This window comes from Falco punctatus, assembly GCF_963210335.1.
Source record: "Falco punctatus genome assembly, chromosome: 2".
NCBI classification, from domain to species: Eukaryota; Metazoa; Chordata; class Aves; order Falconiformes; family Falconidae; genus Falco; species Falco punctatus.
This window is the reverse complement of record NC_137581.1, coordinates 38,126,301-38,149,212: the sequence shown is the minus strand read 5'-3', so window position 1 is coordinate 38,149,212 and position 22,912 is coordinate 38,126,301.

Below are 22,912 nucleotides of genomic sequence, written 5' to 3'. Positions count from 1 at the left end.
ACTAACATCAAATATTTTGTAGAAGTATTTGGAAATAATGGGATGCAGAGAAGTAGCACACAATGAAGCTGGAAAAGTTCGATAATAAATATTTAAAGGTAGAGGATCACATAACAGCAAGCATTTTGCCAGAGCAACCACTAATTTACCTGATTGTTACAACGCATTCTGTCTCAAAGCAATTATAGCTGGTAAACCGAGCTTGCCTGGAGATATTGTATTAAAGTGCCGCTGTCACCCCAAGCTCTCAAGTACAGTCAGGAAAAATTTTCAGACAGTTGTTGAACTTCGCAGCTTATCCATGCTTTAACTTCAGAAACATAAATAAATAGCAAGCTAACTCAAATTATACACCACTTCGTGGCATGTTCTGAAAGCACTTACAGAAGTCTTAAATAATTAATATTTCCAAGATACCTTTAAGTTCTGATTACCATTTTTCTGATGGCAAATATAATGCAAATAAGACAAAGTAACAGTAAGACAGTGTCATAATCAAGATTAAGATACTGATGTTCCTTCTAGCTCTTTACATGATGTTGCCAATGTGTTTGTTTTTCTCTAATTCTTTGCCTTGACTAGCAAGGATTGCAGTATCTCAAAATGTCTTTGAGGGTAAAGAGGATATTTTGATTAATTCCATTTTCACTTAATGGCAAAAGGGAGAATATATCATCTGTGCAGTACATGAGCTGCAAGGAAACTGGAGTTTCACACATGAACTGTGCACACATGGCTCAAATATGCACAGTCAGTCTACTACGACAGAACACACAGTTTATCATATGGAGAAGCACTGCTCATGGAGTGCATAGCATAAATACACTTGTTTTGGTTGGTTTTGGTTGTTTGGGTTTTTGTTGGTGGTTTGGTTTTTTTTTTAGAAAATCCTGAACAGAAATAAGACACCCCTATGAAACTGAATACCCAAGCAAACCAGGTACATCTACTGAGAAAGAAGAAATTATCCATCAGTTTTTAAGTGCTGGCTTTAAGGAGGAATGAGCTCACTGAAAGAGCAATCCTAGCAACAAAATCTGGGTTAAGAAATGGAGCTAAGTCTGATAAGAAAGTGATTTAAAAGCATATAATTTATTTACAGAACAAGGTTAAAACAGTTTAGCACTTGTTAAGTGCATATCATGTCAGTCATGTATCAGTTCATCCCTCCTATTCCACAGTTCGAAAATAAGTGGTTCATTAATCACAGAGAAAGCCCAGAGTATTTCTATTATACTAATCACTTGCTTTGAGGGAAGGTCTGTGTTCTGTTTTCTGGTAAGCCTGAGTATTGGAGTAAGCTTGTAAGTCTCAGAGCTGGTGAAGATCAATGCCCAAACTCATCAACACTCTCTACTACTGTGTACTAGTCTGATGATGCAAGGGCCTAGTAACCTGCACAGTTAATTAAGAAATAAATTACATTTCTGTTTCAATGCTAGTATAAAGCAGCTGATTTATATGTTATTCCATCTGATCCGCAATATATAAGTCTATGACTATTCTTATGCACAAACTATAGATTTTGTTTCTATAAAACCTGATTGTTGATGATTACTCTTTCTGGTTCCCTAGGATACTACTCAATAAGAGGTCCTAACTAAAAAAAAAACACCAAACTTTTTACTTCCTGTCTGTTTAAGGTAGAGATTCATGATAATCTCTGTTGCCCAGCAGAAAGCACATTAATGAAAACTTAATAGCTATTTTAGGTTAAAGAATAGGCTGTTAAAAAAATAAGTGATAGAATACAGTGTTGAATGTTATAAATCTTTTGCATAGCTGTAAAGGTATATTTAGTTATAACTACATTCAGTTATAGCAATGGACGCTAAAATGCAGGTGTATGTAACAATTGGCATGCAACAGCATCTCAACTGTCACATTTCTTAGCCATGGATCCTCCTTCCAGACATGTAAAAAAATATTAAAATAAACAATCACCTATCCAACAGTCTCATGCTGGGAAAACACTATTTCTAAAACATTTGTACTTTGCAGTCCCAACAATTTTTGCCCAGTAATGTTTCTAACATTGTAAGATTAGCCTTTGCTATTATACCCTATGTAAAGACTATCTTCACAAGCCTGTAAAATAAACAAAGAAAGCAATTCATTAGAATAAAGAACTTTGCTAACTCTAGAGGCATTCGTATTGTTCTATGAAGACAGGCTGAGAGAGTTAGAGTTGTTCAATCTGGAGAAGAGAAGGCTCTGGGAAGAACAGGCATGTTGTGATAGGACAAGGGATAATGGTTCTAAACTAAAGAGGGTAGGTTTAGATTAGATATTACGAAGAAATTATTCACCATGAGGGTGGTGAGACACTGGAACAAGTTGCCCAGAGAAGCTGTGGATGCCCCATCCCTGGAAGTGTTCAAGGCCAGGCTGGATGGAGCTTTGAACAACCTGGTCTAGTGGAAGGTGTCCCTGCCCATGGTAGGGGGGGTGGAACTAATCTTTAAGGTCCCTTCCAACCCAACCCATTCTACAATTCCATGATTCTATGATTCATCTACTAAGAACAAGTCCAAAAAATACATCATTAAAATAGCTTCCTGTATCTGACAGGTGTGTCAATTGATAGTAGTCATAGCTATGGCTCTAAAACTCTAAGTTATTTACTATGGGTGAAATGGAATAAAGGTAAACTGATATGTTATGGATTAACTTTATGCACCAATATTGCAAAAGCATATTATGTAGAGTAAAAATGTCTTTAAAGATGCAGTTAATATAATTACTAGCAGTAAAAGATCTGTAACCAGAACCTGAGTTCAATAGTTGTGCTTTTGAACTTTCCATTTTCATTGCAGAAACAAGTTATATACAGATACCTTAATGGTCTGAGTAAAAATTTGAGCTAGGAATAGGGCCATATATATTTTGGATAAACAGGTTTAGATAAAGAAGGTAGGGAGGTGTTGTGTCAATTGATCTTTCAATCAATCCTGTCTTCTAAATCTGCCTTCAAAGACCATCACACCTGAGAAAGAAGGCAGAATTATCTTGTAAAGGGACAGAAACTGAATTCTATGAGGTCAAAAACTTCCTGAGACTTCGTTCTGAAACCCAGTTACATAGGATGCATTTAGTCACACCAGGATCTTTTACATTTTAATAAAAATATGCACAGCTGTCATGGTCCACTCAGTGGACTCATGATGGTTCATTTACTATGAACTTGAAGAGCAAAAAAATCGGAGTGACCATGTCAAGGTGTTATGCTTTGATCAAACAGCACAACTTTATTGTTTGCCTGTAAAGTGGCGTGCAATAGATATAGTGACAGGAAGGGAAGAAAAGGTAAAGTAAAAAAAGGAAAGAGGATTATATCTACCACCACGGGTCCAAGGCATCTCTATGGTCCCAGGTCCAGGCAGAGTTCCGCCGGTCCTGCTGATCGTCGTGATCCTTGGTGGGGAAGATCTTCAAAGTTCGCTTGCTAAGGAGCCATATTTTATGCTAATTAACACATCTTGCTCCTCCTCTGGCCCATGGATTGTTGCCAGTCTCCACCTTCTCGAGCAAGGTTACCACCATGTCCAAAGAGGAGTGCCCGAGGCGTGGTTTGCCTTAGAGATGGGTAGCTTCAGACCAGGAAGTGTGGTTTTGTATTATAATGATATAATGAAGAAAGTTCATCTGAAGTTCAAGTTTTCTGGTTCATTGCTATGACAGTAGTTGTGATCCATTTTCTGGACAGCTGTTACACAGCCTTATTGTGGTTGTTCCTTTCAATCCCAGGTAGCAGGGAGCAGCATAGTACTCCTCGTACCATGCAGTTCTCCTTCCCAGGGTCTTCGCGTCTTGGTGTCCACGAGGACCACATTCCATCTCCAGGTCTCTGCTAGCAATGTTGAGACAATATCATTCTCTTTGGACCAACTCTTACAACAGCCACAAGCCAGTTAATTTAATCTATTTCCTCTCCATTTTCTATAAAGAGGGTAGATGGCGATTTTCTTATAGACTTGTAACATTTAAAAATCTAACTTAGGCAAATGGATCTCATCAAGCATCTTTTAAACACAGTCATAGAAAGCTTAGAAAATTACTTTAAACTTAACCCGATAAAGAGGTGCATGGCTTTCACCAAACTAGAATTCAACTGGATTTGATTTAAGGAGCAACTAACTTTCACAGATATTTAAATATATCATAAATACTTTATCTGTATTTTTATATATCATAAATAGTTTATATTATACTAAAGAATATGTATAGCATATAGTGCATATATAAAACAAATCTTCATGCACATATATGCACAATATGGATGTGTACACGAAAATAAAGTAACTTTCTGGGAAGGCCAAGCCAAAGGAAAACATTTCCTTCTTGGTAAGTATTTGCTATCTAATTCTTCTGTGATCCTTTACAACTGTTAGACAAGACACAACAGATATACAAAATAATCCAAAATCTCCTGATTTATCTGTCATGCTAGTATTCATTCAGTACAGTGTTATACAGACATTTAGAAATAAAGCAGTTACTTGTGCTAAATAGAAAGATGTTGAAACACCAGAACATAAAGCTGAATTTTACGTACACAATCAAATTAAAGGTATTAAGTCAACATTGGACTAAGAAGGAGATGAACTCATTTTCCAAGGAACCTGCAGAACTAAACACCAGAAAACAAATTTAAATTGGCATAGGAAATTCTTTGTTCCATGCATAACTTCTTTTTACTATTGCTATTACTTAATTTAAATTTTGTGCAGTACATGACACTTACATAATAGCTCAAGGGATTTCTATTTAAAGTTCCATTGCTTTGAACTCCTTTTAGTAATAAAGGATTTTAGCATAGTTTTTAAAGCACACATAATGAAGTTCTGAATACCTCTACTAAGTCAGAGATGCAAATTCAAACAGCAGACCTAGTCCTGCAAATAAACCATGCTGATTGTGCAAGGGACTCTGACATGTGAATGACCTTTGTTACTGCTCCTAGTTCCAAGTAGAAACTTGGAATAAATCAGTGCATCTTATTTTAAATATGCCCATTTTATAAAACAAACCAGAGAGATGTGAGTCCTTAAAGTAGATATATGTCAGAAGGCAGTTTCTCAGAAACTGAAAAAGGTTTTCAGCTTTATTTTGTATGTGACATTATATCAAAGCATGGTGTATGAGACTAGTTTAGGTAAAGATGACCATAAAAGAAGAAAGAAAGGAAAAAATTTGGTATGAAAACTAAGACTATCAGTTCAAAGTGTGACTGCAATAATAATGCAAAGATAAGTCATTCTGTCTAATTCAGCTGGTTGTAACTACCATGCAAGATTTCTAGGAGTATCTATCAGAAGAATGGGAATAAGAAGGTAGATGTATTTTCATAGATTGGGTATGGGTCATCAAGCGCTTCTGAGAAGTGTTGAAAATATTCCCTTGGTGGTCTGGTAGCTTGTCTTAATGACCTCTCCTAAAGTGTTTTTTTATTTGGCTAAGCTGAGCAACTGGCAACATGAATTCATGTCACAACAGACTGTATTCATTGCACAGCACTCTTTAGTAATGATGGATTTAATCGCAGCTAACTGTAACTGCTTAAAAAATCAGTGTCTAGGGTAAACTAGATATCAAGGCCTCTTTGGAACAATGGAGAGCAACAAGCACTTCTGGAAGCTGAGAGAGCCCAACTTAAGGTAAGTCTAAGAAATTCTTCTCTCTCCTCATTGTTTATAAATACAGCATAAACAATTAACTTAGACACCTACCTTATACATGGTGAATGTTAGATTAGATTAATCACTCTTTTAAGGAGAAGTACTTTTTAGAGAACATCTGGCAGGACAGCTTCCTTCTCAGTTTCAATTATGTGGATGATTTCTCCTGTTAACAGTGAGATACTATGTGGCCAAGTGAGTAAGCTGATATTATGAAAGTGCTGAAAGCATTTAGCCATCTTTGAGTGCAGTTTAGTAGGATTTAAAAATAAGGAGAGACAGCATGAAATGAGAATCTATGAATATGAAAAGGGAATGTCTGTAAGATCAACAGTGATTCAAGGGCAACCGTATGAGAACCTCTGTGCTACAGTTTCAGAGAAACAGTTAGCTTTCCCATTGCTAAAAGCAACACCTCCCCTCTGCCATTATACCAGGTTATTCCATCACTTCAGCTCTTGAACTCTGCTGCGAAGACCTCCATTTTGCCAATTTACATTTATACAATGCAAACTGCACAAAATATATATTATAAAAACTTAGAGGGTACACTAACACTAGTCTTCAAAATAATCATAAGAGCACTGATGTAGAAGAAAGGCATGCTGCATTAGCAATAATTCATGCCTGCATAATATATATAAAACACTACATTGGAGATGATTGCACTCTGTTGGACTGTATAATAGTTATGCAACAACCAAGCCAAAAGGCAGTATAAGAATTTCTGATGCAGTGATTCTCATGTCAGACTTGTCTTACTGGGGTTGCCATTTAGAACATTATATTCACGTTCTGGCTATGTGTAAATCTTCATTATGGAGATAGAAATGCTGTTCCACAGCATTATCAATTCTTACTCTTTTAATGTGAGTCTGATGACTTTAGAGCTGAAAAGTCTGATAGAATATTGATAAAATATAACTTAAAAGAAGACAAATTAAAAATAATGGTTTTGGTTGGCTAAATTTCTAGTTTCTTTACATTTGGCCCATCTTCATGACTTTGAAAACCCTTACTATGTTTTTCTGAATATTTTATATTCCTAGTTTTGATAACAGAACATGTTTTGGTTTTGTTTGTTTGTTTGTTTACTTTTTACAGGATACTGACCTACACTGGACTGATAAATACTGATAAATCCTAGACTTCATGCTACAGGGCAATATAACAAATATTAAAGTGAGACACTATTGCCCACTCAAATAAATTAGCTGGCCACCAAAGAGCAGCCTTCTTCATTTATTTAAAAGCAAAACAATCTAATAGGAAAAATACAGAAATCAAGGTAAGACAACACATGTTCACACTGGTTATTGCCTGTCTGAGACCAATAGCATAAAGTGGGTAGACCAAAATAAAAAACAAAGGCATTTGTAGCATTGCTTAAAGTGTTTCTCAAAGGGAAACTGCAGCTTCCTTAAACAGTGGGAAGTGTCTGAGGAAAGCACACTATTCAAATAGATTTATGTATCCATGTCCCTACTTGCCTGAACAGAAAGACCACTGCTGTAAGCCCGATGTGTGTAACTGTAGAACTAGTTCCCATCTTAAACTATATTAATTCCCAAGTAACCAGAAAAGATAAAGTGAATGCCTCATGTCTCTAAATCATTGCATGATTAAGGTGAAATCAGATGCAAAAATGGGCATGTACTATTTTTCCTGCTGTTTCAAGCTCAGACTAATTATGTGGGCAAAGAGGTTTTTGGAAAGGAAGCCCATTCTCTGCTCCATGAGGATCTGGTTCACGTAAAGATCATCTTACTGCTCTCCATGCCCCACTCTATTTTAGGCATATAAGAATGCTGCAGGGAGTTCTTCTGACAGCTTTGGGACACAAACTAGGAGTTAGTGTAGATCAGATTTTTTTTTAGCTCATGACCTGCAAGACATACAAGGAGCCAGAGTCTCAGCTTCTTAAGAGGAACAGAAGGAGAAAAACCAACACTTAAAAGCATATTTTTGCCTATTAGAAGTGTGGTTGAATAAGTAAAAAATAAAGACTTTACTTTTTAAAAATCTACTTTTTTCAATATATCTGAGAGTGAGTATGAAAAAATTTTGCAGCTCTTACTGAATGCACAACATGATTCCCTCATGTAAGCATGGCAATGCCCATATCCTAGTTAAAATCAGCATGCTATTATTGACATTTCTCTTTTTTTTTTTTCTTAATCGGCACTCACACCTTGGAAACAGCACTGATCAATTAAAGATTGGACTATACTTTTAAGGCTGCAGTAAGTGTCCCTCTGAATTAACATCATGTGGTTCTTTAGAGATAAACATCACCCTAAAATAGTATAAAAAAATGTGTCAGCTAATCTGAAAGCATGTTTTCTGGCTTAAGATAATAGAGCTCCCTTTTTAGTTCAAGCAGTAAGCATGAACCCAGAAGTCGCAGACATCTGAAGTCTTGTTTTGCCACCTGCCTCTCTGATAATGAATTTGTTGAGTGGGATGGATATCTGCTTACTTTGGAGATATTAGCTGAGCACGTTTCTATTAAAAAAATATTGTAATCAGGGAAGTATTACAACAGACACTAAAGAAGAGACAGCTGAATACTGACTGGTACTTAGGCTAGTGCTAAGGAAGTCCCCTTTACCCCACTTGTACATTTGCTTTCTACTACTGTTTCTGAAAACTGTTATGCAAATATCATGTAACTGGTACCTGTCCTCAGTGATCATTGCATGAGTCCAAAAAAGCCCTTAATATTCAACAGCCCCCTTTCCAAGCTACAGCAGCAAGGTATCTTTCAAATGAATTCAGCAGTGTAGCAAAGATGCAGTGGTCATGTTAAAAGCAGGTTCCAAGCCTAAAAGCGATTTTACAGATGAAAGACAAGTTATCAACAGCATAGCAGCTGTACTGGCATATTTTCTTTGGAAATTATCTACCATATTCTACAGAATAATGACAAAAGGGAAATCTATGAGGTCTTCTGCCTCTGCAGCTAACTTAACATTTGGCTACCACAAGCGGTTAAATTATGCCCTATACCTGTGCCAAGAAACTGAATAACAATGACCCTTTGCTTTCCTTTGTTGTGCTGAACTGAATGACAAAGTGACTAACTCATGCTTCAAATGATATAGGTGATGTTACTCTCCAGAGCATCTGTAAGAGTTACTGTTGTTAAGTATATCTTCAAAATACATGACCCACCTACTGAGTCTGTGTATATCCTAAGAAAACATATTCATTATCTTTTCAGTTCTTTTTCCAAGCCCTAGAGGAAACATGTGCCTCAGCTTTCACGGTTCAAAATGTAAATTTCTAGTAGCAGCGAGAGATGAGCAATACAATACCTGACGCCAGCAGCCATTATCATAAGTCAGATCTCACTTGACTGGATTTCTCTTCCTTTTTTCTACTCAAGCTAAAATGCAGATAAACAGTGACATGAAGAAATGGCATTAGTTTCTGTGGTGACTTCACTTTATCTAAGTTAAAGCTTTGTGCAAAGTCTGTGGAAGATGCTGGTCTTTGTTTATACAAAGCAGCAGTTATTACCCTTAAAGCATGTTGAGATCAGTGCTACACAGAGTGGCTTGTACAAAGATGAGTTTTATATGGGAGAAATATTTTCAAACGGAAGAACCCCTCTTTGATGTTTATACATCAATGCTACTTTTTTCATGGCTGGAAAAAATTAAATATTATGCCCTTATTCACGAAAGACCAAACTCTGCTTTGACTTGCATACACATTAATGAGGTTTTTGAGGGAACAGTATTGCTATCTGTTATTTTCAAGGTGTGAATATGATGTAGCATAGGAAAGACTGAGTAAACAAGATAAAACAATAAGCAAATGATTGATACAGAAACCTTTACTGAATCTGGGAAAACAAACAACAGTTGCTGAAAAGAACAGTCTGGCTTGTACACGTGACTGAGGACCTCTGAATGAACACTGAGGAACTAATTCTAAACTTCTGAAAATTCCTATTACAGATTAATAATGTTCTCAGATTTCTGCTTCAGAGACCAGAGACAAGACTATCTAGGTGCATTAAAATGTGTTTCTAAAATGCAGTTCTGTGCCATACAGCCCCTTTTCCAGAAAAAAAAAAAAAAGTCCACATTCTGCTATAATTATAAGAAATGTAAAAGAAAAACCAAAATCAGACTGCCTGCTAAGTATGGAAACAAGAAGACTCATCTGCATTACCATTCTTCCAGCTTGTGTTCAGCTACATAGTACATTTTTTACCAAAGGGTAAAAGGCCAGTAAAGATAGTAGACCAGCAGATACACGTGAAACTGCCCATCTTCTCATTCTGCTTTGAAATGCTCCTTCCCACAAAAAAAAGTTACAAAATGCATCATTGTACTTGCAAAAATGGAGTTCTGCTAGAAACTCAATAGAAAAGACAGGAATTTAAAGGACTGATTTTGCAAGCTGGTATTTACATAGGCAATGGGTGCTCCAGCAAAGAACTCTTCAAAGAAGACATTTTTCTAGAGCTAGGCTTATGGGGAAATAGTCCTGCCATAGCAGACAGATGGAAATGCTGCAATTGTAGGTGACTCGCAGTTGCTACACTTTTTGGATAGAATTATTTGGATTTTGCTTTCTTTGTGATGTCTGTCTGCATTAAATGCATCTCTGATCTCTTCCATCATCTCCTTTCCTCTGCTGTTTCTCATTTATTTTCTCACTGACCTCCTTTTCTTTGTCTTCCTTGTGTATTCTTTATGTTTTTTTACCAACTGATTCCATCAAAGTGGTTGAACCATCTCCCTTCTAAGGCATTTACTGCACTTGAATTTATCATTGGCTTGATATTAATTCATGTCACACAGCATCAACATTAAGTGTAAAGAGAAAAAACACCACGCAGAGATGAATAGTTTTGTGTTGAGTATTTGTAAAGTTTGTAATAAAGTTAAAAAAAAAGGAGAAAAAATCTTAAACAGGTTTGAGTAATCAAGGAGGGAACAAAATGGAGCTAAAAGATCCTGAAAGCCCAGAGTTTCGTGAATAAATAAGTATGTAGCCTCTAAACTTGAACTGGTTGCATTAAGTCTAAACACTGTTTTCTAAACTTTTTATGAAGTTCAGAAACTTCACAAAATAAGGCTGTTTAATTAGTAATAGCTTCACAGTGTGAAGTGTCAAATAATGTATCCAAGTACCAGCATTTTCAGCTTACACTGCAACGTAAACTGCTCTGTTCTGTCTTTGAAAGGCAAAGCTCTAACACAGATTCAGGGGCACTCAGCCCAAGAGGAATTTTACTGTCAGGCAGCTGTAATACAGGAATGCACAGCACTAATTGGAAAGTAAACTTGTTTTCCAAATGCTGAACTAAATTTCTGTATTTGCTATGAGAAATCCATAGCCTGTAAGATGTCTGGTGTTGGGGGGTTTTGCTTTTCTGATATTTCAAAAATGAGGTAGATCTTAATCATTAATGCTGGAATAAAAAAGAAGAGTGTTCCTCGTAGTCATTCTTTTGTCCAGTAATAAATACAACTCAGTTTATTCTGTTCAATGATTTTAAATAAAGTGTTTAAGTTTCACCTATGAAGTCTATTTGAAACCCAGCTGTCTCTTTCAGACCCAGAGAATGAAGAAATACAGTTATTCCCTGCCTTTTTCAGTGTTCAGAAATTTGGATAGGTGGGGTTTCAATCCAAATCCCATGTGATCCCTTTAGCCTTCCTTTGCAGATCAGAATACTTCAGATCTCCAAAACATTCTTCTTTAAACACAAAGTATTTTTTAAATTATTTTCAGGTTTTGTATTTGTCATTTTTTCCCAAGGGGAAAACATTTCTAAGCAGTGTCACAGCAGATCTGTAGTAAACACCAGAACAAATAACGCTACGTCATATTTCTTTTGACAAAACTGGTATGCTTCCTGAAAGAGGAATGCATTAGTCTCACTCTGCAGATGATGAAACAGGCCTATGAGAACAGAAAACAACAATGTGTATCACTGGAAACCCTTATGTGACCTGCAGCAGCTCTACTCATGTCAATAATCAAATCAAATTCTGATTTCATATCAAGAAAGAGCTTAATACACTGTGTCCTGACTATCTGCTCCTGATCCTAACTGTGGTTAATTGCCTGTCTGTGGAAGTGCTATTTCTGATGTAATTCTACAGCACTGTTTGATATTTAAGCTCCCAAAATCTAATCGCAAGCCTCTATTTCACAACAGGCTATTTTTTTGTACACAATTCAAGAATATTTTTGTTAGTTAGTATCCTAGAATCATGTCTTTTATCATTTTAACGTTCTTCTCTGTTCTTTGTTAATTGTCTTCTTACCATTTTAATATGATTTTGTTCTCTGTCAAAGAACTGCTGCTGCAGCTTACTTGATGATCAAATGGACTGGGTGATCTAATTCATCTTTATCATCTTTCTTTTTACTTGAAGCATAAATCACATCTTCACTCATAAATGTATTCAGATCTACAGCCAAAAGGTTATAGAATTAGTCTAGGAGATATAAACTTCCTTTATGCTTTTCTCAGCAAAGATTATCTTTTTCCCCTCTGAAAGATTTTATTTGTTATCAGCAATTTAGTCAGAAACCAAGACATGAAAATAACCTCCTTTCTTATTTATTCAGGAAAAACACTGAGCCAAAACTCTCTAAGCAGACTGTACAGGGCAGTAAGAGTTTTTAGATGGGCTATTTCTGCAAAGAAACTCTTAATGAGACACATGCAGTTTCACACATTGCATGCTGGAGCTTCAAAAATGTTTTCTTCATAAAGCCAAAACTAGACAGTTTAGTAGGTCTAAAATGACAAGCTCATGTGTAGAGATAAGAAGGCTTGGTTCTGTTCTCAGTTCTGCCTCTGACTGTATCTTGCTTTCTCTGTGTATGAAATGACAAGGGGAGCATTTACACTTTGCTATAGTTCCCTTTGAGATCTAAGAAAGAAAAGAGGCATGTAAATGTCAAGTATTATATTTAACTGCATATATACGTTCTTGGTAACATAGCTGTGTTGCCAAAATACTGTTCTGGAGGCAGCCACAGACAAAGGAAAAGAGTACAATCTAAGAAGGAGATTCACTTTTTTCCATGAATCTTTGCGATACAGTTAGAACATAGGTGAAGACAGGGAACTAAAACAGGGACTATTGTTTTTCTGCTAGTGTACGAGCTAAAGACATAAATATTTTCCCAGTGCATACTATGCTTTCAAAAGGAAAGGCATGTGAAACAAATCTGTGTAAATTGTACTGATAGCTAAAACATATCAGCAGGTACCTCCTAAGATAAAGTTTAAAACACATTTCTGATGCCCATGTTTCTCACTGACCTGAAAATTTTCCATTCTTTTGTAAACAGAAATACCTTGAAACAGGAAGGAGGAGGTTTTTCTTTCAAGTGTAACTCCCCAGTGCATATACCTACCTTAGAAAATCTTGTATGCCTGAGAGTTTGATCTTTTTTTCTATTTCGGCCTCATCAAGTAAAACCTTATACTCCTACCTACGAGCTTTTTCTTTCCTCTGTCACCAGACTATGGCAGCTGTAACAGCCACAACTGTTTCTTTCTCTGCCATTATTGGAGTGAAAGCAGGCTCTTAAAGGCATTGATTGGCCTTCATGGCTATTCTTTTGCCACCCAGACTGTGAGTCAAACCAAGGCAGGATTTTATTTAGTTTGCTAAATTAGAGCTGCCCTGTTTGAACAACAGACCTTAAGATGTTATGCAGCAAGGCTGAAATCATCTTGCTGCTTTCTCCTTAGAGCTCGCCTCAGAGAAGCAAATGAAACAGTGGCATAAATAGAGTTCTGCAGATGGTCAGGGAATTGGCCAAGAAAATACTGCAGAATGTAAGGCTTTATACTGCACAGCATCAATTCCAGCATGTCAGTATTAATGATATTTTGAGTCAAGAGTGAAACCCAGCTGACACAGACCAGCCCTCCTTGTTGACTAGGGAATATTTTCTACGGCTAACTCTCATTTAGAATTCTTCAGTGATGGCTTTCCTACCTCACAGCTGTAAGCTGAGAAAGCTACAAATGAGACATCTTGTAAAAATAATAAATAAATAAATAAAAAAGATTAAAAAATCATAAAGTGGAATTCCTCATATTTTTTAAAAAAACAAACACAAGAAGGAGAAAATGTTCTTAGTCATTGGAAAGTATCACTGAAGAACATCACTTCTGCTGCACTCCAACTGAAATTCAGCTTTGCTTTCTTATCTGTCCTTCCATTTGTTCACTACCTTTGCTGGTGGGTAGTAATTGGTTACCTGCAGAAGTAAATAATACTTCTAGAAAGCTTCTTTTACAAAACACTAGTAATATAGATCCCCTGGCTTAGTTATGCACAGTACTTAAGCAATTTCTCCAGGAAGCTAAGCACCGTTACTTATCATTTGTTATACATTCAGCTTCTCTCTTCTTGCAGTTCCAACTTTCTGTGTTCCCTTTAGCATTCTGGTTATCTTGTGTTGAATTTATCCATTTCCATATATAAACAGATTTGAATGATTTGGCAAGGCCATTTGTATGTCAGGACAAGGAATGCAGATCACCTTTTAAAGCTAGAAATGGTTATATGGAAAGCAGCAAATAAAAATGCAAAGATAAAAAAACTATAGTAAAATTTTTCTGCCCTAATCCAAATTGGATGTCCAAATATGGATTAGAGTAAGGTAAATCCTGCCTCCTCTAACAAACAAGGAAAAGACAGGCACCTCTAGAAGGGAACTCATCTCTTCCAGCTGCCATACCAAGCTTAGAATTATTCACCTTTTGAAGTGTTTATTGATTGACTATAAAAGAAACCTACCATTCTTAGTCCAGGCACAGATGTTTCACTCTAGATATCTAAAGGCAGATTAATCTCTTCCTACATGTAAGGAACACCACATCATTGCTGCACAACTGTCAAATGTACAACCCTGCAAAAATCAAACAAGTATCAAGGTGATAGTAAATGAATGTAGATTTAATGATATTATTCCTTGTATAATGTTCCTAGTTAAAGAGTTTTATAAAGAATGTTAAAAAAATAGATTTGAAAGAATGGCTTGTAGACTGGACTGCCTGACATACAATGACAGGTCTGTGTGAATCTGCAGCTCATCAACCACATGCGTTGATAGCTCTTTGCTTGTTACTAATTCATAGAACCCACAAAATTACTCAGGCTAGAAAAAATCAGCTACAATGCCTCTGATTATCTGAAAACAGATACAATATTCTACAGTGCTAATGGCATTAGTCCATGTGACTACTCCTGATATTGACATGCAACAATACGTAAATTTCTGCATCATTTAATGTGGCCACATCTACAAAACAGACCCTCTTACCCTTCTTACTACCTTGAACCCCATTTCAGATCACAACTGAATTTGCCTTTGGGATTGGAATAATGTCTTTTAGATTTATCTTAAGCAGACCAATTCCTCTGAGGATATAACTTGGCATAGCACCGTGCAGTCTGAAGATCTACCTCAGCATCCACTGAAAAGCTCCCTCTATTACCTTTCCCTGAATCACAATTATTCTTCTTTTTCTCACAAAAAGCCAACATTCCCATGCTGAGTTAATGAAATTTAATTCAGATATCTATTTTTCATGGGCCGTGCTGTCAACCTGAAACGTCTGTGCAACTTCATCCCTGCAAAGACAGTCAAGCATTGAAAGAGTTTGCTCAACAAGGCTGTGTACTCTCTGTCCTTGAAGATTTTCAAGACTAGATCAGATAAAGCCCTGAACAACCTGGTCTGACCCTGTAACTGACCATGCTTTCAGCAAGGGGATGGATGATATCCTGAGGTTGCTTCCAGCCTGAACTGTCTTATGATCCCACAAGCACTGAGACACAGCTCGAAACCAAAAACTGACTAACACCTGCTTTTCTGATATGGTGAAACATCCTTCTGGCTGGGTCTGGGCACTGCAAGAAAGAAATCCATTGCTGCACCCTGTTCTTTGGGGCCTACTTTAGGCATATTTTTTTGCCACCATGAAGGGATTGTTCTTGGACCAAGAACATCCAGGCCTTTGGTCCATCTGTTCCACCTACCTTTGTGATATGAGGTCATATTATCAATAGCAACTCAACAATGTAGAGAATTCTAACAGAAATATTAAGCTTATCAAATGTAAAGGATGAAGTTTAGCATCTGATGTGGAAAAAATGGAAGGAACAAACCCCAAGAGAGGGTTTATGAGAATGGCATACACTGATGTCCACTAGATTTACAGGTCACCAAGAGCTCAGACACCCAAACTGAGAAACGAAGGACAGCGAGTAAAAACCTGAAAACTCACACAGCTGGTATGGAATAGAGAAGTCAAACACTGTCAGCATCTAGAAATTATGAAAAAGCATACCAAAACCACTATGGCTGCCAAACTGAGATCCAGGAGATGTGAGGAAGACTTGATAGCTGGCATCCTTTGTCCTGCAGGCCGCCAAAGGAAATCCTGGACAGACAGCCTGCATACAAGCATCCTGGTGTATATGAGTATATGGGTAGGAGAGTGTAAAGGTGAATGAATGAAACCAATTTTGCTTAAAAATAAAACCACCTTCTCATGTAAAGTCTGGCTTTGAGATTTGCTGTATGGCTGATTTTCCTATAACAAGACAGACTGACTCTCCCCAAGGACACAACAGCAATGTGCAGGCGGGGATTGGGAGTGAGTGAATTTTAGGACACCACTCTTGGAACTGCCAGGTGAAATTAGAACAGCCAGTAGGACTCCCGAGGCATCAGACCAGACATCTTCATGCAGTTTTATTCTCAGTACATGCAGGGGGTTACATACCGCACTTTGATACACTGTGATTCCGTATAAGAAAAAAATATTTACGTGTTTGTTCTTTATAGTTTTCATCGTCACACACTTCTCAGAATTCTGTGGTGTTTGGTCATTTAAATTTTATTTTCTTGGGTTTAGTATGAAACTTCAGGAGTTTAAATTTCTCAGTATTGAACTATTTTTCAATTCAGGCAATTAGATTTTCCAAGTAATTTTGTACTATACTTTCTTTTTCTATCAATGACTACTATGCCTCTCTGGTTTTTAGTATCGGGGAATTTTATCTCTCTACTGCACATCTCATCTGGGTCATTGCTTTACAAAGTGAACAGAATTGCTTTAGTGCTCATCTGTAGTCATGCACTCCCTCTGCCCATTTATTTAAAACATTTTCTCTCTCTTGGAGTTCCAAAGCAGTAGGTCAGACTGTAATGTATTCACCAACTCCGTAGGTGTATTTAAAAAAACATTCTTGCACCCACAATTTGAAAGTAGGAAATAAGGTTTCATTTGCCATCTCTAATGGGAATTATTCAGCTAACAGCCTGTGTAGAACTTTGAGAAATGCAGTTGTAAATTAATGCACAGACATATTATGTCTGTGACTTTCTCTCATCAGTTTTTTATTACTTCTGTTTTTAAAAAAATCAAATACTGGCTATAAATGTACTGTTCTAAACACATACTCACTGTACTTAATTAAATTACTGCTCACTGGATACTACCCTCCAGACTGTCACTGATTAGTGTTTCTGGTATATTGATGCTGCAGAATTCTAGCTTAAATATCTACTGTTACTTTAAATTTTCTTAACTCCTTTTTTAAAATGTAGATGGCATAGAAGACTATTCCATTGGTTCCACCATCTGCTTCCAAATGTAGGTGTACAAAGATATACCTTTTTCAAACATTGCCAGCCCATATCCTTGAAACAATCCCTTTTTGATGATAAAGAAAACATAAATCTAAAGGAAAGGACAATTTAGACAATCCTTCCCATCACTCAGTGCCTGGTGAAGTCAATCAGAGCTTCTGATGCTAAAGTTCCAGTTGAGATCTCCTCAAAGAAGGCCTGCATGACTTCGAAGAGCTTCTCTATATATGTGCTGTTGGAAATACTTTACTTCTACAGACCAAATAGAAAAAGGTTATTTTAGCCCTTTATTAATTGAGGTTTGTCATGATCTACTCTTTTGCATTTTCATCTGCTGAGCACATTTTGATTTCAGTTACATAGACTGTGGAATAGATTTCTCAGGAGTGTAATGTGGCAAGTACCCCATAGGTTTGCTTGAGCAACTATCATCTCTTCAAGGGTAGCAAACAATATGAAATAGTCTCAAGACACTGTTTTCCTTGCTGATTTGCCCAGTCAGACACTGAATCTGTCAGTAAGGCAAGAGGTTCAAAGGGGATAAATGCCACTTGTATCCTTACCATGCAGAGTGTTAATTGGCTGCAAATGCATCTATTGCTTTTCTTTTCCATGAGACATAGTATAAATCTACTCATTTTAATAAATTTCTATTTTTTTCAGGTTTTAAAGAAAACAGAGTGGCAGTACAAGTAAACTACTATAATTTTTATGGTATATCGTATAGGTTCCTACTTAATTTTACAGTTTGTGGTGGTCAAGAGCTTTCCTATTTACATGTTATCAAAACAGAGGGGAAAATGTGCTTGAGAGCTTTGACTTGGGCTAACCATGCCACCTGATTTTGCAAGCTAATTATCATTCTTTGATAGCTAGAGACCTCTCACTCTACTGGCATGAATGTTGCGTTTTGCTGTAATTGAGCCTTTAGTAGTCAATATCACATATAAAACTAGCAGTTAGTTAAACTAACAAATGCATTAAGGGAAAAGAAAAAATACTTTTTTTACTTGTCTGAAAACTGAGCGTCCCCTTAAACTGTTAGACAAATCACAAGGAAAGTAGTACACAAACGAAAATAAAATGAAAAAAAACAAACCTAAAAGTAGTCTGCATGATAATTATACATTCCTCTCACTGCAGTCTCCATTTTGGTTTGTTGGGTTTTTTTTTCCCCTGTATCTCTGGGTGTAGTATGTTCCATAGGGCTGAGTATAAAGGCAAGAGTGCTTACTTTTTCTCCAGTTTTAGCTCCAATAAATAAGAGTTACTGATAAATCCATAGCACTACTGGTTCCTGAAGACAATTTCTCAGTATTTTTATGTAAAGGTCACATAGCTTTTTAGTTAAAAAAAAAAAAAAAAAAAAAAAAAAAAAAAGAGTTACACGGTCTATTTACTTTGCAAATATTTTTCACAGATTATAGAAAGAGGGACACAAGAAAAATTCATAAAGTGCTTGGTACCCTTGTGAACCCAATTCTTGTTTTCCAGAGTCATAATCAAACTAGACATAGACCTATTCAAAAACAGATGAAGGGTACATCTACACTGTCAAATAACTTTGCACTCATGTCTGAACCTTGGCCTTTTTTTCAGTCAAGCAGTACAGATAGAATACTGCAGTAGACAAGGGGTTTTTTTTCCCCCTCTCCTACATTGTCTTCCAACAACATCCCAGCAAACTATCCCTCAAATGACATCACACACCTTCATGTTGAAGATACACTACTCTGGTGAGCACCGTTGCACTTTGAAACATTATTGAATATTTAAAAAAAAAAAGCCACATATCAAAAGGCATTTTTCAGTCTTGGAGTTTACAGTTAGGGCCTAGGGGAGATGCACAACCAAATCCTATACAGTGTGGATGTCTCCAGCATGGGTGGTAGGGGAAATGCCATTCATCATGTGGGCATGAGAACTTGTCTCCACTAGGTTGGGTTCCAGACCTTACTGTCCAACATTGAGGTACTTCATATTGGAGATCTTCCCAGAACAGGACAGGACCCCGTGGCATATGAAGGTACAGACCCTAAGTGAGATCCCCCATTGCACACATAAGTACCAGTTATATACAATCACTTACCCACCCAGGTCCTGCCCTGGAATATGCCTACATGCAGCAAAGCACCCTTGCAGCTCACTCACACCCCACCAAGCTGCTTACTCTCTCCATGCTCATCTGACCAGGTCTCTTCTTCCCTGATACTTAAGCTGTGGGAGGCTCTGGGCACGCCCCTCGTTGCAGGCAGGTGAGCTCAGAGAGCCAGATTTAGTGTTAGTTGTTTCCTCACCACATTTTAATGCATAATCACTCTGCAGCCTGGCACCCAGACAATGAGCAAAGCCTCTTCTCAGGAAGGGCCCTTACAGGACCCCACTGATCAACATTCCCAGCAGGGAGGGGCACTCATCCAACAGCTACAAGGGCACTGGTGAGGCATATATGAGGGTGGGTTTTTTTCTTTAATTTCTTTCTTTATTATTTCTAGTAACCACTTTGTATATCCCTTCCTACTATCTTAGAAATCACTAACACTGTGGAAAACCTCAGGGTCACTTTATCTTGTCAGAAATAAGAGGCAAAACAGTAGAAGAGCCCTTGGCATACCAGGGGGCGAAGTGATAGGCTTCAGCTCATAACTCTGCCTTATGAAAGGCTATGAGCATAACTGTCTTAATGAAAGCCCGTGTCTTGTCTCCCCGTATGAGAAGCATTTAGTGAGTCACAGACCAGTGTTGACCAGCTAGGACCATGGCACAGGGTCTCAGGCTGGGAAAAAGCATGCAACACAACATGGCAAGTGGGAGAGACATGGGCTTACATCTAGGTGCTGAGGTAAGGGCCATGCGTTCTCACCCTTCGTGCGTAACACTGTGGCAATTCTAATTACAGACTACAGATTTTGAAACATAATATTAAATCTAACCAAGAAGCATATTTTTAAGATACTCTGTTTTGATACCACATATAAAGGGATCATAGAATGGCCTTATTTTCTGTGGATTTAAGATTTAATGTTACTTACTCCCAAGGGAGTCTGTCTATTACGCTAGCACTGTTCTGCGGCCACCTGTGAGTTACTGATTAGACAGGATATGTAAGAAGCAAAAGGTATCTTTGGGAAAATACAAGAACAAAAAAATGTCACTTAAACACTGTTGCGTATTCCCTTTAGAAACATTCATTTAAGGCAATAACACTTCTTCAGGAGTGAGCAATGCTTTTCTAATTGCTTGTATTATCTCATTACCGGTGTTTCACAACAGGTAGTAGATAGATTGTAACTGGCAAACCTCTAAAGACTCTAGAGAGAAGCATAAACACACACACAAAAATATAATTTCAGTGATTACCTTCCAAGCCTTTAATAAAAGTAGTTAAGGCCTGATTTAAAATCCTTCCCTCTGATGATAATAGCCTATTTGTCAGATGTTATTATACAGTGATGATAGTCATTGTGCAGTAAAATGCTTAGCATTTGGCACTAAATGCTGATTATTTTTTTTTTTTTAGTTGTTTATATCATGGCAAGTGGCAGAGAAATTGGCCTGAAGACTGGCCATCTAACCCCAAGAGACATCAAGCTTTAAAATAAACTTTCCAAGCCCACACTTCTATATCTTTGAAAGGGAAGCTATTGTACATTAACAAATAAGAGATATGACCAAGTGCCAACACAATATAATTCTTAAAATGAAAAGGATTTATATTAGATCTAAAAAAAATACTGAATTAATGTTTAACCCATTTAATACTTTAAGCTGAAACAGCCTCTTTTGACTGAAATTGGAACTTCATGAGTGATGTTTCTTTGCAAATTCTAGCCCTTCGGTATGCTATAGCTTTTACATTGTGGTTCAATCTAATTAATTACTCTAAATTATACTCAGATATATTTAACTGTGGTGCCATAAACCCAAGCAAAGTATTACTAATCTTTAAAATCTTTACAGCATCCAGAAGAAAACATCAAGTACTCAAGTTGTCAGATCTATTTTTACATTCATATTAGTGTTCAGTCAAAGGAAGTATAAGATACTCACTTAGATGTAAACACACTGTAGATGTCAGAACTTGAGCAAGAGGAATCCCCTTTTCACTAATCCCAAAAGACTTGAATCAGCTTCTGCCTTTTAGAATAATATTTTCCAGACATCTTTTATGGAGTTTTATTACATCACTTTGACAATGAGTCAGATCTTGTACTCTATTTATTTATGTCCTTTCATAGAATATATGATGTGGAAATCTGATCATTGGTGAATATGTGTTAGACAAAAATTGCTGCTATCCCTCTATAAGGTATTTTAAATCTCTGTGATTTTTCCCATAAATTTACATTAAATTAGACATATCATAATCGAGCAGTGATAAAAGAAGCAAGACTAAAATTTAGTTCTAGAATACAGAAATGGTAATACTTTATTTACCTTTATTCTATTTACAAATAATTCTTGTGTATGATCTTTATCTAAAGCAGTAAATAAATCAGTGCAGTAGCAATAACTGTTTTGAAAAGAACTACAGATTATATTTTCCTTAATCAGCTGTTACTGTATAAATAACATGGATACTTGATATTCAGTGTATGCAATGCAATAGACACCTCACTGCATTTACTTAGTGCAAGCCAAAGACTTTTTTGCTTCCAAAAATCCTTACCTAGAATAATCAGTCTGAAATACGTCAGATTTCCTGTGAAAAGTACCAATATTTTCTGTATGAATGACAAGGTATGCACCTAATTGATAATGGATGCATGCAAAAAATGGGAATATGATCATTTCATAGAAATAATGAACTGGAATTTATTTATTTATTAAAGAAAAATACTGAACCATGGTTAAAAATATGTTACACTGTTACACAGTTTTGCAGTCAGGATCTTCTGGGTAAAAATATTTCATTTTATTTGAGAAATTGCTTTAGAAATATATTAGATTTATTTACCTACCTCACTCAATTTTGTCAAGAACTTACAAGCTTATATATATTCAAAATGTAAAGCACTCTTAATATGAGATAAAATGTTTACTGGTTTTATTACTATAGAAGGTACTGGTTCACTGTTTTTAACATATTATCCTCAATGAGATTTCTATCCATCATTATTTCTAATTTAGTCTTCAGTAATTTGTAGTAACAGATTAGCTTGTTATCAAGGAGTAGAAGTACACACAAAACCCATGCTTGGATTGGCTGATGAAGGTGTGGAGGCAGTGGTTTGGGGACTTTTCTAGATAAGAAAGGACCTTCTGCTGTTGGACTGATAGCAGACAGAGTTGTACTCTAACAGAGTTATGTTCCTATGTGAACATCTTTCCAATAAACCAAGCACCCCCTAAAAACATTTCCAGATAAATGCACAGTGCAAAACCAAAAAAGACTGTCAGAATAGTTCTTTATCAGGTTGCACAGGAAATTCCTCAAAATTTCATAATAAATACCATTTATTTAATTTCATAATGAATTCATCATTACGTGTAATACATGTAATATATAACTGGTTTTGCCCTGAATCAGAAAGAAACTGCATTGCATCAACTCCATACATTTCTTCAGCACAAAT